This window comes from Protopterus annectens, chromosome 4.part1, assembly GCF_019279795.1.
Source record: "Protopterus annectens isolate FY-2018-M chromosome 4.part1, PAN1.0, whole genome shotgun sequence".
Lineage (NCBI taxonomy): Eukaryota > Metazoa > Chordata > Ceratodontiformes > Protopteridae > Protopterus > Protopterus annectens.
Window position 1 is genome coordinate 957196224 of NC_056734.1, and position 12120 is coordinate 957208343.

General features: G+C 37.2%; 1 protein-coding gene across 1 annotated transcript in view; it reads right to left on the reverse strand.

Annotated features, from left to right (window-relative positions):
- Nucleotides 1-12120, reverse strand: part of PRSS56 (serine protease 56) — a 2212799-nt gene that overhangs the window by 265696 nt on the left and 1934983 nt on the right. The gene's annotated exons all lie outside the window — the stretch shown is intronic.

Genomic DNA, 12120 nt, shown 5'->3' on the forward strand with positions numbered 1-12120 from the left:
TTCTTTTCTCTACCAATTTGACAATGCCTGCATAAATATGTTGGAGTTTACATCCTTCTAAACAGAAATTGTCACATTCAGTCTGTCAATACTGACAAGTGGTCTAATACTTTTCCTAATCCCTGAATTGCCTACAACTAACCCACCAACAGAATGGTTGCCTTGTCCTTCAAATTTACCATGTCAGTTCTAAAGTTTTCACCAGCTGCACTTCCCCTGCTATGTTTATTTAAGGCTGACTCAGACTGACTGTTATCGTCACCATCATTGCTGGCTCTTCTTCTTTTCTTTATATTAATTTCACTCAAGTTGTCTCCAAGACAGCCTAAGTGACCACTTACCCACCTTTCTACTTAGACATAGAAACAACTTCCCAAAATACACAGTATATAGACAAATTAGAAGCAAGAAACACTTTTCTGAACCACCTTTAAATCCCTACTCCAACACTGTCATTGCTCTCCATTATCATACTTCCACCTTGACTCTGCTTTGAAATACTTTATTAATAAATTCCTTGAGATTCTAAACACAATAGCTCCTCTTACAAAGGTTTGTGTAAAAACAGTCCCACTATACTTCATGTCTAAAGAAACTAAACATTTACTCAAGGACAGAGACAAAACATGGTCTTACTACTACTACAGTAACAAAAAACAAAGCTCTTTTTCAAAACTTACTGTCATCTAAGAAACAAATCCAAATCCCAAATCAAAATAAATAAAAAAACTACTATACACAAATAAAACTATCATACTAAAATAATCCCCACAAATTCTGGTGCAGCATCAAAAAACTTCTCCAACCTGGTCAGTCTTCAACTCCATTGCAGACCAACTCCAACACCAATGATAGTTTGGCCACACAATTCAACTCTTTATTTACAGACTCCATCCTGTCTTTTTTAGATAATTAAAGCAACACTGCACTATCAGTCCCAACCCCAGCCTTAACTTCTTCCAGTCCTTTCCAACCTGGTCAGTCTTCAACTCCATTGCAGACCAACTCCAACACCAATGATAGTTTGGCCACACAATTCAACTCTTTATTTACAGACTCCATCCTGTCTTTTTTAGATAATTAAAGCAACACTGCACTATCAGTCCCAACCCCAGCCTTAACTTCTTCCAGTCCTTTCTCTCTTAAACCAGTCCAAATTTCTACCATAAGGAGACGACTAAATTAATTAAAACCCACAACCCTTGCAATTGATCAACTGCCCAACCCATTTCTCAAGATAGCAGCTGACACCATCGCCTATCATATCTCACTATTGATCAACAGATCAATCAGAGAAGAGTATGTCCCTAAACTTTGGAAAACTTCCTGCACAATTCCTCTACATAAAAAAGGTGTCTCAATGGAATTTTCCAACTTTAGACCAATTGCCATTCTCTCACCATTGTCCAAAATCCTCAAAAAAATCATCCACTCCCAGCTTGAGGACTGCCTTACCTGTAATATTTATTTATTTTATTATTTTTTTTTAATTTTATTTTACATTTGTTGGCCAGGCTAGTCTAACTGGATACATGTCCATTTTCAGTAGAGGCCCGGGAAGATAAGCTCCAAGATAGAACAATGAAATTAACAAGATAACAAATAAGGAAACATTAGACAAAAAATCATATTTACAATGCATATTGCAGGTTATCACAGTAAATTCAGCAGTGCAGAATACAGGCATAACATAGCATGCTAGTACAATCAAGATGTTCTAGAAGGAGATAGTATTATGGTTAATAAGGAATGAATTACAGTTAATGAGTAGAAAGGGTAGGAAGAGCAAAGTATTAAGAGATACATAACTAGTCAGGCTTAGTACAGGGGCATAACCAGTGTGTTCTGAGGAACACTTTCAATTAGTTTTTGAAGCATGATAGTGAGGGAAGTGAGTAGAGTTCACTGGGGAGGAGATTCCAGGCTTTTCCAACAATATTAGAAAAGAGGGAGTCACCGGCCTTGTTGTTTGGTTTAGTGGTATGTACTAGAAGTCTCTGAGAAGACCTTAAGGATTTCAGGTATTTATAGGAAGTGATGAGTGTGGATAGAATAGGAGTTTTGGAAGGTTTGTAAAGAGTGTTGTGGACTATAGATAGTTGATGGAATTTAATCAGATTTTGTAGTTCAAGCCATCCCAGCTGCTTTAAATTAATGCAATGGTGGGTTTTAAATGGTTTGCCTGTAGCAAATCTGGCAATGTTATTGTAGGACATTTCCAATTTGTTAAGATTATTTTTAGATAGATTAGTAAAAATGGGTGAGGCATAAAGAAGTGAAGAGATTAGATTAGTGTGTGCTATAGTGGTTTTAGCTGAAGGTAAGAGGAAGGATTTTATCCTATAGAGAGAGCCAAGTTTTTTGTTGACAGTTTGTAAGTATTGTTAATATGGATATCAAAGTTCAGATTGTTGTCAATGGTGATACCCAATAGTTTGGTGGTTGGTTTATGGGATATAATAGTTTTATTGGTAGAGATAACTGAGAAATCAAGAGGAGAGGACTTATTGGTGGGAGAGAAGAGGAGGAGTTTAGTCTTTTTGGGGTTTAGGAGAAGGCATCTATGTGTGAACCATTGCTCAACTGTGTTAAATACTTGTTGGGGTAAGAGACTGAAGTTCAGAAGAGGAGGTGGCTGAGCATATCAGTGTGGAGTCATCCGCATATTGTATGCATGTGGCTTGGGGGATGGCAAGGTGAAGGTTATTAATAAATATGGAAAAAAGTAGAGGTTGTAGGATGAACCCTTGAGAGACACCAAGGTTGATGGGCAGGTGAGTGGAGAGAGACTTGTGCCATAGTACGGTCTGTTGTCTTTTATCAAGGTAGGACTGGAACCACTTTATAGAAGATGTATCTAATGACAGGGATTTCAGTATTTTGATGAGAATTTTGTTATTTACCATGTCAAAAGCTTTAGACAGGTCAATAAATAGTGCTAAAGAAAGCTTGTTAAGATTGCATTTTTTGTTGATACAATCTGTGAAGGAAAGAAGGGCAGTAGTAGTGCTATGTGAAGGTCTGAATCCATGTTGACAGTTGGACAGTAAATTATTTTGGGTTAGATGGTCAAGTAATCGTCTGTCAATGCATTTCTCCATGATCTTTGCCAAAGGAGAGAGAAGGGCAATGGGGTGGTACTTGGAGAGTTCAGTGGAGTGTCCACCTTTATGGCGGGGGATAATATGGGAAATTTTCCATAAACTGGGGATATGACTTTCGGTAATAGTTCTATTGATCAGAATAGAAATGGGATAAGCAATAGCTTTAGCTGATTGTTGTAGGAATTCAGCAGGTAGTTGGCCTGCTGAGGGTGAGCATGGTTTTAGTTTCTGTAGAAGGGTTAGAATATTTGTTGTTGGGACAGGTTGAATATGAAAAGTAGGGGGTAAGGCTGATTTATAGAAAGGTTGAGTGAAGTTATTAGGTGATAGTTGACTAGCTAGTGTTTGTATAGTATTAGGAAGAAAGGTATTGAAAGCATTAGCTGTATTCATTGGATTTTTGTGGTCAGTATTTTGAGGGTTTGGAGTAGTGGATTGAACTGGATGGAGTAGTTGGTTAATGCTAGCCCAAATTTTTTGTGGGTTGTTTTGATTAGCTTGTTGGGATTGTAGGTAGTAGTTTCTTTTATCAGATATTATAGCTTTCTTGGTTTCATTTCTTAGCTGTCTAAATGTTAGTTGGTCTACAGGGTTTTTAGTCTTCCTCCATTTTGCCCAAAGTTTGTTTCTAAGATTTATTTTATGTTTGGTTTCTTTTGAAAACCATGGAGCAGATTTGGTTTTAATTCTAATTAATATGGTTGGAGCATGGTGGTTGAGAATGGCAAGGAAGTTGGAGTTAAAGTAACTAACGGCTTCATCTAAAGGGGGGGTTTGTAAGGGAGACCAGCTGCAAGCTCTTAGTTCCATTTGGAATAGTTCAGGATTAAAGTACTTTTTAGATCTGATGTTTTTGACAGATGTTGGAATGGGAGAGTTGATTTTAAGTCTGATGATATAGGTAAGAAAGTGGTCACTTAAATCATCAGGGAGGGTTCCTGAATCATAAATGTGAAGATGATGGTTTATGAGAATCCAGTCTAATAAGCTTGATTTCTTGTTAGATTTATTTACCCTGGTGGGGGAGGTAATGGTTTGGGAATACCCATATAGGTTAATATGGTTTGTGGGGAGGCTGCTGCAGTAGCAGCTCCAGTCAATGTTTGTGTCACCTAGGATTATGGTTTCTTGTGGCAGGTATTGGGAAAGCCAGAAAAATATGTTTTCCATGGTGTCAGTGTTGTTACCAGGTGGTAGATATATACAGATAATATAGATGGATTTGGCATCGTTAAGATGACGTTTGGAGATAAGAATTTCTGCACTGGAGTCTATAGGCTGTAAACCTACAGTCATGAGTAGTTAATTGTAAGCTATATTTATATAGGATAGCAACCCCACCACCTTTCTTGGATACTCGGTCTAGTCTCAGGATATTATATCCAGGTGGGATGATTTCATTGTCTTTGGTTACAGGTTTTAACCAAGTTTCTATTAAGCAGAGAATATCAAAGGAGTAGATTTCAGTTAGAGCTTGGAGTTGAGCTACTTTATTGTTTATACTATGTATATTAAGATGAGCAATTAAAAGGGAGCTTGATGGTTTAGAGAGGGCATGAGTAGGTGATTCTTTGTGGTTGAGGAGAGAGATAGGAGTTGTTTGTGGGCCTGGGTTAGGGTGGATGTCACCATCCTTTAAAGAGAGTAGTAGACTTAGATAGTTTGGGTTGGGGAATCTGCTGTATAGAGGTAGGCTTTTCCTGGGGTTCTGATTGTTGTATTTTATGTGTAGTATTCTATGGTATTTAGGAAGTATGTAGTTAGATGAGGATGTTATATTAGCATGAATAAAACAGGGAGGAGAGTTTGGAGAGTTGGTTTCTTTCTTGGGGTAGTTTAGGTATGGGCCTAGTGGGTTTTCAAAGGAGGTGAATAGATGGGTGAGGATTAAAGGAGATAGTAGTGAGAGTGTGAATAAGAGTGGGACATAAGATGGGATGGGTTGTTTATACATTGTATGAATAAATATAGATTGTAGGTAGAAAAAGAAATTCACTGGGTGAAGATGAAAGAAGGGAGTAGGGTGTGGTGTGATAAAAGGAGAGTGGTGAGAGGTTAATATTAGTGCAGTTGGGTAAATGTAGAGTGTTTAGAAAGTAAAGGTAGGAGGAAGAGTGTGTTTGAAGAGTAATGGTAAGAGCAAGAGGCATGTAATGAGAGTAACGATAAGAGGAATAAGTGTGGTTAAAGAGTAATGGGAAGAGGAAGAGGTGTGGTTGGACAGTAATGGGAAGAGGAAGAGGTGTGGTTAGTAATTATAATGGGTAGGACCCCTGAGGGTGGGTGGGAATTGGGGGTAGGGAGGGGAGCAGAGTGAGCCCGCAGGGCTGACGGAGTGGGTAGAAATAGATACTGAAGCAGTTAGCGAAAAACAATCAGCTAGGCTAATTCCGGTGGTAGGTTGGAATAGAATAGGGGCTAGAAAGGTGTCTGTGGTCTGTAGATATGGGGGGAAAAAAGAGAGGACTAGAAAGGTGTCTGTGTGTTTACAAACATGAGAGCCTAAATTTCCCAATGGCAGCATCCAAAATCAGTATGCATCAGTCACTAGTATTTGTAAGTTATACTCTGTGCAAAAGAAGCCAGTGTACTTACATTTAGAGACTGTAATAATCTGCTAACTCCCAGCATGGCTTTAGGCCTAAGCACAGTACCACAACTGCCTTATTAAGTTTCACAAACACTATTAACCATCTAAAAAATGATGGGCAGGAAGTTGCCTCCATCTTCTTAGATATGTCCAAGGCATTCAACACAGTATCAAGCCCCTCAATGAGCTAGCATCATTAAATGTATCACACTCAGCTCTCTCTTGGTTTCACAACTATCTCACAGACTAATAACAAGCTGTGGAATGGCCAAATGCCCCATCCTCAGCCTTACCCTTTTCAGTTGGTGTTCCACAAGGATCAATCTTAGGTCTACTTCTCTTTACAATCTTCAACTATAAACTATATACAACAATCAACCTGGCAGTGACAATTCAATACACAGGTGATTCAACCCTTATCTGATCTTCCCCCTGCCTATCACAACTTCTAGAAATAACTCAAAAATCTTTCTCAGACATTGAATCTTACCTTTCCAAACAGCAACTAATTCTAAATCCCAATAAAACAAACGTAATTCTGTTCTCCAACAAAAAGTCCATCAGCCAAACAACTCCCTTTTGTATCAATGTATAACCTGTTCCTCATACAATACTACTAGGGGTCACCATTGATAGTAACCTCAGATTTGACTAGCATACTGTACTAGTCATTAAAAAGACCCATATTAAACTTGGCTCAGTCTATAGGGCCAAGCAATTTCTAACCAACTCCTCCAGGAAAGCCATTGTCAGAACCCATCTTCTCTCCATGTTCCTACACTCCTCTCCAATATTTACTAACCTCAAAAAAACTGACTTAGCCAAAATGGAGGCATGCTATAATTTAATTGCCAAATTCACCACAAATTCCTCTTGTAGATCTCACCATTGCACAGCACTTCATCAACTAAACTGGCTATAGCTACCCAACCTCCTCACTTTCAACCAAATCACCACTGCACATACTATATTTACTAAATCTGAAAGCTGCCCAGCACTCCACAACCTCATCCAACCATACTCAAACCACAGATCCCTAAGATTCCTCAATAAATCTCTATTAAAGCTCACTAAATCAAAGAATAGCTATGGTGACTCCATATATTCCAACCAAATTTCAAAAGCTTGGGACTCCATCATCCAAAATCTCCTTAACACCACCAACTCAGCCAAGTTCAAACAACTTCTTAGGACCCACCTAACCAACAACTGCCACTGCTCATGTACTTCCCCTGGCTAAACTTCCACAACCCACCTCTCTCAACAAACACTCTTTCATCCTCCACTTATTCCATTCTTTCCTTTTCCACCTAACTCCTCCTATAATACCAACCCTACTTCTTCTTCCATCCTCCCATCTAATCTCACTATACAGCTTTCACCTTTACCTCTCTTTCCTCCCCCTCCACTGAGCTCTCCATCAACCTTTTTTTCCTCTGCTCATAGCTAACTCTTCATACCCTGCAATGCTTTACCTGCACAGCATAACATATTGTACAACAACTGTAAGGGTCAGTTCTTGAATTACTATTTTTTTTATATATTCTACTATATGTGTCCAAGCCAATACATTTGTATGTAACTCAAAAAACACTAGAACTGATATTGTATATTTATTGTATATTTTGTATTGAAGTTAGACTGTCTGCTCTTTTTTCTTCTTTGTACTTAACACTAAAGCTGTATGCATTTTTGTCATGTATTGTACTGCACTATTTTTAATCTGTGGAGCTTTTCTCCCCTGGCATCAGCTGAAAAGGGGCTAAGAGCCCAGTTGGACTATCTCAATAAACAAATGTTAAATAAACAAAAATAAACAAAAATTAATTATTGTTCAATATAATTTATAACAAACTACAATAAAAATTAACATCATAACTTTGGATAACACTAAACTCATTTAAAAAATTCCTGACATATTCAACATCCACATCTTGTGGAATGCTTGTAAAAAGTGAACAAATGTCTATAGTCATACAAATGTTTTTGACACTCTTAAACTCATAAACATTCATAAACTCTCTACTTTTATCTAAAACAATCCCAACAGTCTCTTATATGAGTTTAAATTCTATTCCAAGGGGTTAAAACCTAATCTAATAATAAGAAAATGCCTTCTGTAACATAACGTGGAGCAGAAACATTAGGCTGGAAAGGCGAGTTTATTGGATCTTTATGGATCTTTGGTATTCCAAAAGAACACCTAACATTGGTTTCTCTACCCATAAAAAAATCATACAAGTCCATATCAATGATACCATCCATGAGACACTCGTATAAAAAAAAATGAACTACAACTGTAACATGTTTTCACATCTTCCAAACTAACTCTTAAATATTCATCTTTCTTGTTTAACATATTTTCCATTGCATCTATATAATCCTTTTGATCCATTATCACCACACCCCTGCCTTTATCTGCCTACATAAATCTTACATTTTTATTGTTTTTCAGTTCAATCAAGACTTGTCTTTCAAGTTTAGTTAGATAGTAAAATTTGTTTTTAGCTTTATAACTTAAAACTTCATGGATATCTTTTTCGCAGATTTTCTCGAATACACTTAGAGTGCTGTTAAGAGAACGGTTGAAAGTGGAAGGTGTCTTATAACCTTTCTTAACTAAATTTAAAAAAAGTATGTTTACAGTTGTAGAACAAGTTTTGACAGATAGGAGAGGGGGACTTTAAGAATAAGGTGGAGCAAAAAAGAAACACTTTGGCAACTGCAACTTGGTGCTGATAGTTTACTAGATATAAATGGTATAATAAACATTAAATGTCTTTTAAAGGATCAGAGGTTGAAAGTAATTTAAACTTCTTTCATATTTTTATATATTTTTATTTTTCTCTAGAGTGTTTTGTGAGTGTTTTTTGCCTATTTTAGCAGGGAAAACAATACTCCTACTTAAGAGTGAACCTGCAAGCTACCCTTAAAACTATAAACCAATAACTTGCTTCTGATGATGTATAAATTATATACAGGAATTGATGCCGACAGAAGAAAACTCATTCATGGTAATAGAGAAAAAGGGTAACAAAAGAAAGTCATATGGAACAAAGGATCATTTGTTGTTAAGTAAAGTCATAATGGGGAACTGTAAAAAAGGGGAAGAATCTAAGTATGGCATGGATAGACTATTGTCGCTTGTCCCTCTCTAACTTAGATGACAAGCAGGCAGGTCATTTTGTTTAGAAGCTTTAATACATAAAAACATATCAGGATGGATAGCAGCATCATAAAATATAAACAAACTGGTTAACATATTGACTTTACATACATGCATGCTTACATCTCAACAGCTTACTACAAAATGACAGGTTCGTACAAGCCCTTTTATCTTAAATACACACACATTGATCTACATCCTCCCTCTTAAAAAGATTGCAAAATATGTAAAAATAATATTAGAGTTAGACATGCATTACTATAAACATTAGAAACAAAACACAGTGTTCGGGTCTACTTCACAAAAGCAAAATCCATAACACCGACTTTCAAAATCCCGAGCCCATAACACCGAAATTTCATAAGCATGAACACTCACATGACCGACACTCACATGAATGACACCCCCATACCTGACAAGCAATAGTTAAACCTAAAAGATCTATTAACATCCTGTTTAGCCTAGAAAATGAGGGCTACAACCATTAAGCAGTTGTATCTCATCCTGAATCAGGCATGGCTGACTTGCCACAGGAAGTACCTGGAGTGATCGGACAAATGTATAAAACGTTAATGTCCCAGAAACGCAAGGAAATACTCATTATCAATGGCTATCTGTACCATCTGGAACATCATAGAGATGCAAGAAGATACTGGGGCTGTAAGTATAAGTGCTCCCAAAAGTATAAGGGCTGTACTGTGACTATGTTGCTCCCTAACGGTGATAGGCTAGAGAAATCTGTAACACATAATCATGTTGGCGATCCGGGAGAGGTTGAAAAGTACAATGTTTGCCATCATTTGAAGGTTAGAGCAGATTATAGCCATGACAACCTGTGTTTATTAATTCAGGATGCAGTAGTGACTACTTCCCTAGACACAATACATAGTCTGCCCATTAGGAAAGCACTGCTGCAAGAAATAGGTCATGTCCGATGAAGAATGTGTATGACTGACAGCAATGAAGTACTCACACTACATAACATTGATTTTGATGTTGATAGGCAACTCTTTACAGTACAAAAGGCATTCTGTAATGGTGGTACTTTGCGAAAAGACACACCCAGCACAAGAAGCTTTTTCGAAATAGCTATACTTTGGATTACACAAAGTAGTTGCACTTTGCACACAACAAACTCTTTGAAATACATGCACTACTGTACTACTACTACTAAAGTTATTTGAAGTATCTCAGTGTGTGTAAAAGTGCTTACAGTTTGTGCTTATTACTATAAGCACAAACTGTAAGCACTTTTACACACACTGAGATACTTCAAATAACTTTAGTTATGCCCTTGATACAATACAAAGTCATAGTTATGCCCAAATATAGCACTTTGCCAAAACGTATGCAGTCACCTTGGTTTATTTTGCTTAATGTGCCCTTTATATTCTTATTGTAATCACTTTGCTTGATTAAGCTCTTTTTATGCCCAATACATTTCTGTTGTGCTCTTGTTACTCTAAACATGCCCAACTTTGCCTCAGACACACTCATTTTGCTTTAAACACACTCATTTTCTGCTTTCCACATACTCATTTTGCTTTACAGTTAACCGTTTCATTGAATACTTTTATTTTAAACATTTTCTTTAGTTAACAAACATTTGGTGCTTTCTGCTTGTCTGATAATGCAGTCTGTGCCCTTGTAATGCCCCTTTACTGTCTTTCACATCAAGTAAACAGTTCATGTTATTTCTCATTACCTTTGATTCTTTCTGGCTATGCTTGTGCACTTTTATCTTGATTTTACCTTCACTGTTGTCTTTATATTTCATGGTTCCAAACATTCTTATCTGTTCAGTCCTAGTTCTGACACCATGTTGCTTTTGTGTTAGGACATGAATAAACAATTCTTTGTGGATTCTGTTCAAGCAGCTTTATTACATACAAACACATCACTACTGTTGACTAGTGACTCTAACTTAAGTAACATATACAACTAATGACTATGATCATACACACTTACACCCTAGCTCCTTTTATAAAATGGCAGTAAGGTTGTGCACGTGTGTGGGTTATATACATGCACATACAGCCACGCATGCTTCTTAAAGATACAAGCACACAGAATTTACACTTTGATCTACATGCACCAAAACCAAATTTTGAAACATCACAGGAATGTGTAACTGGCTTTTGAACATCGTAGTATCTGAGAGTTGGTGGACTAGCAATTCTCTGTTTCAGGACATCAAATGTTCTTGGTGTTTCTCTAACCAAGACCATGCTACATCTTTGTGTGTCAGCTCTCTAAGTGGTGCTGAAAGTTAAATCAAGTTTGTAATAAACATTCCTTGATATTTAACCATGCCAAGAAAACGTTTCAGGTCTTGAATATTGTATGGAGCTGGCATCTCAAGAATGGCTGTTTGCTTTGAAGGGTCTGGTTACAGGCCTGAACTAGTAGATAAATGAACAACATAAGTAACTTCTTGTAGCCTGAATTTGTATTTCTGTGGGTTGAGCTTAAGAGTCACTTGATGTACCATTTCTAGAACTTGTCTGATGTTTATGTCATGCTTAGCTTCACCATGACCTCTTATTAGTCTGTTGTCTGCTATAATAACACAAGGATACCCATTGCACATAGAAAGACTTCACTTTCAGAATGGCATTCTCAAAAATCTGTACCTGACAAATGGAGTACTGAAAGTAGCAAACAATGAGGATTTTTTTGTCAAGCTGAATTTGCCAAAATGAACTCTTTGCATCTAAAACAGAAAAAAATGTGGCATTTGCCATCAAGGCTGTGACTTCTTCAAGTGGGCACATTGGATGATCAGGTACTTTTAATGCTTTGCTCAAATTTTGTGGGTCAATATATATTCTGATGTCACCTCAGCTTTTCTTATGGACTACCATCATGGAAAATGGTTGGCGTTGCAACTGGATAAGTTACACCTTGTAGCACCATTTTATCTAGCTCGGCTTTGACTCTGTCCTGCATGGCTATTGGAACTTTTCATTGTGGCCTTATAACTGGACTGACATCTGGATCTAACTTCATGGAGTACACAACTGGAAGATTCTCTAGTTTGTCTTCGAAAAGATCACTGTATGTACAATAAAATGTACTGGACGAAATTAGAGTATTGGTCTTTCAAGCTAACTTGGTGGATTTCCTTACTAAATGAAAGCAGTCCCATTTTCAAAATGTCTCTGAGCCCTAATAATGACTGGATGTGCCTCTTGATCACATAACATAACAAGTCGTAACATCTTCCAGCAGAGTAACATGAAAGCACTACTGAACCTCCA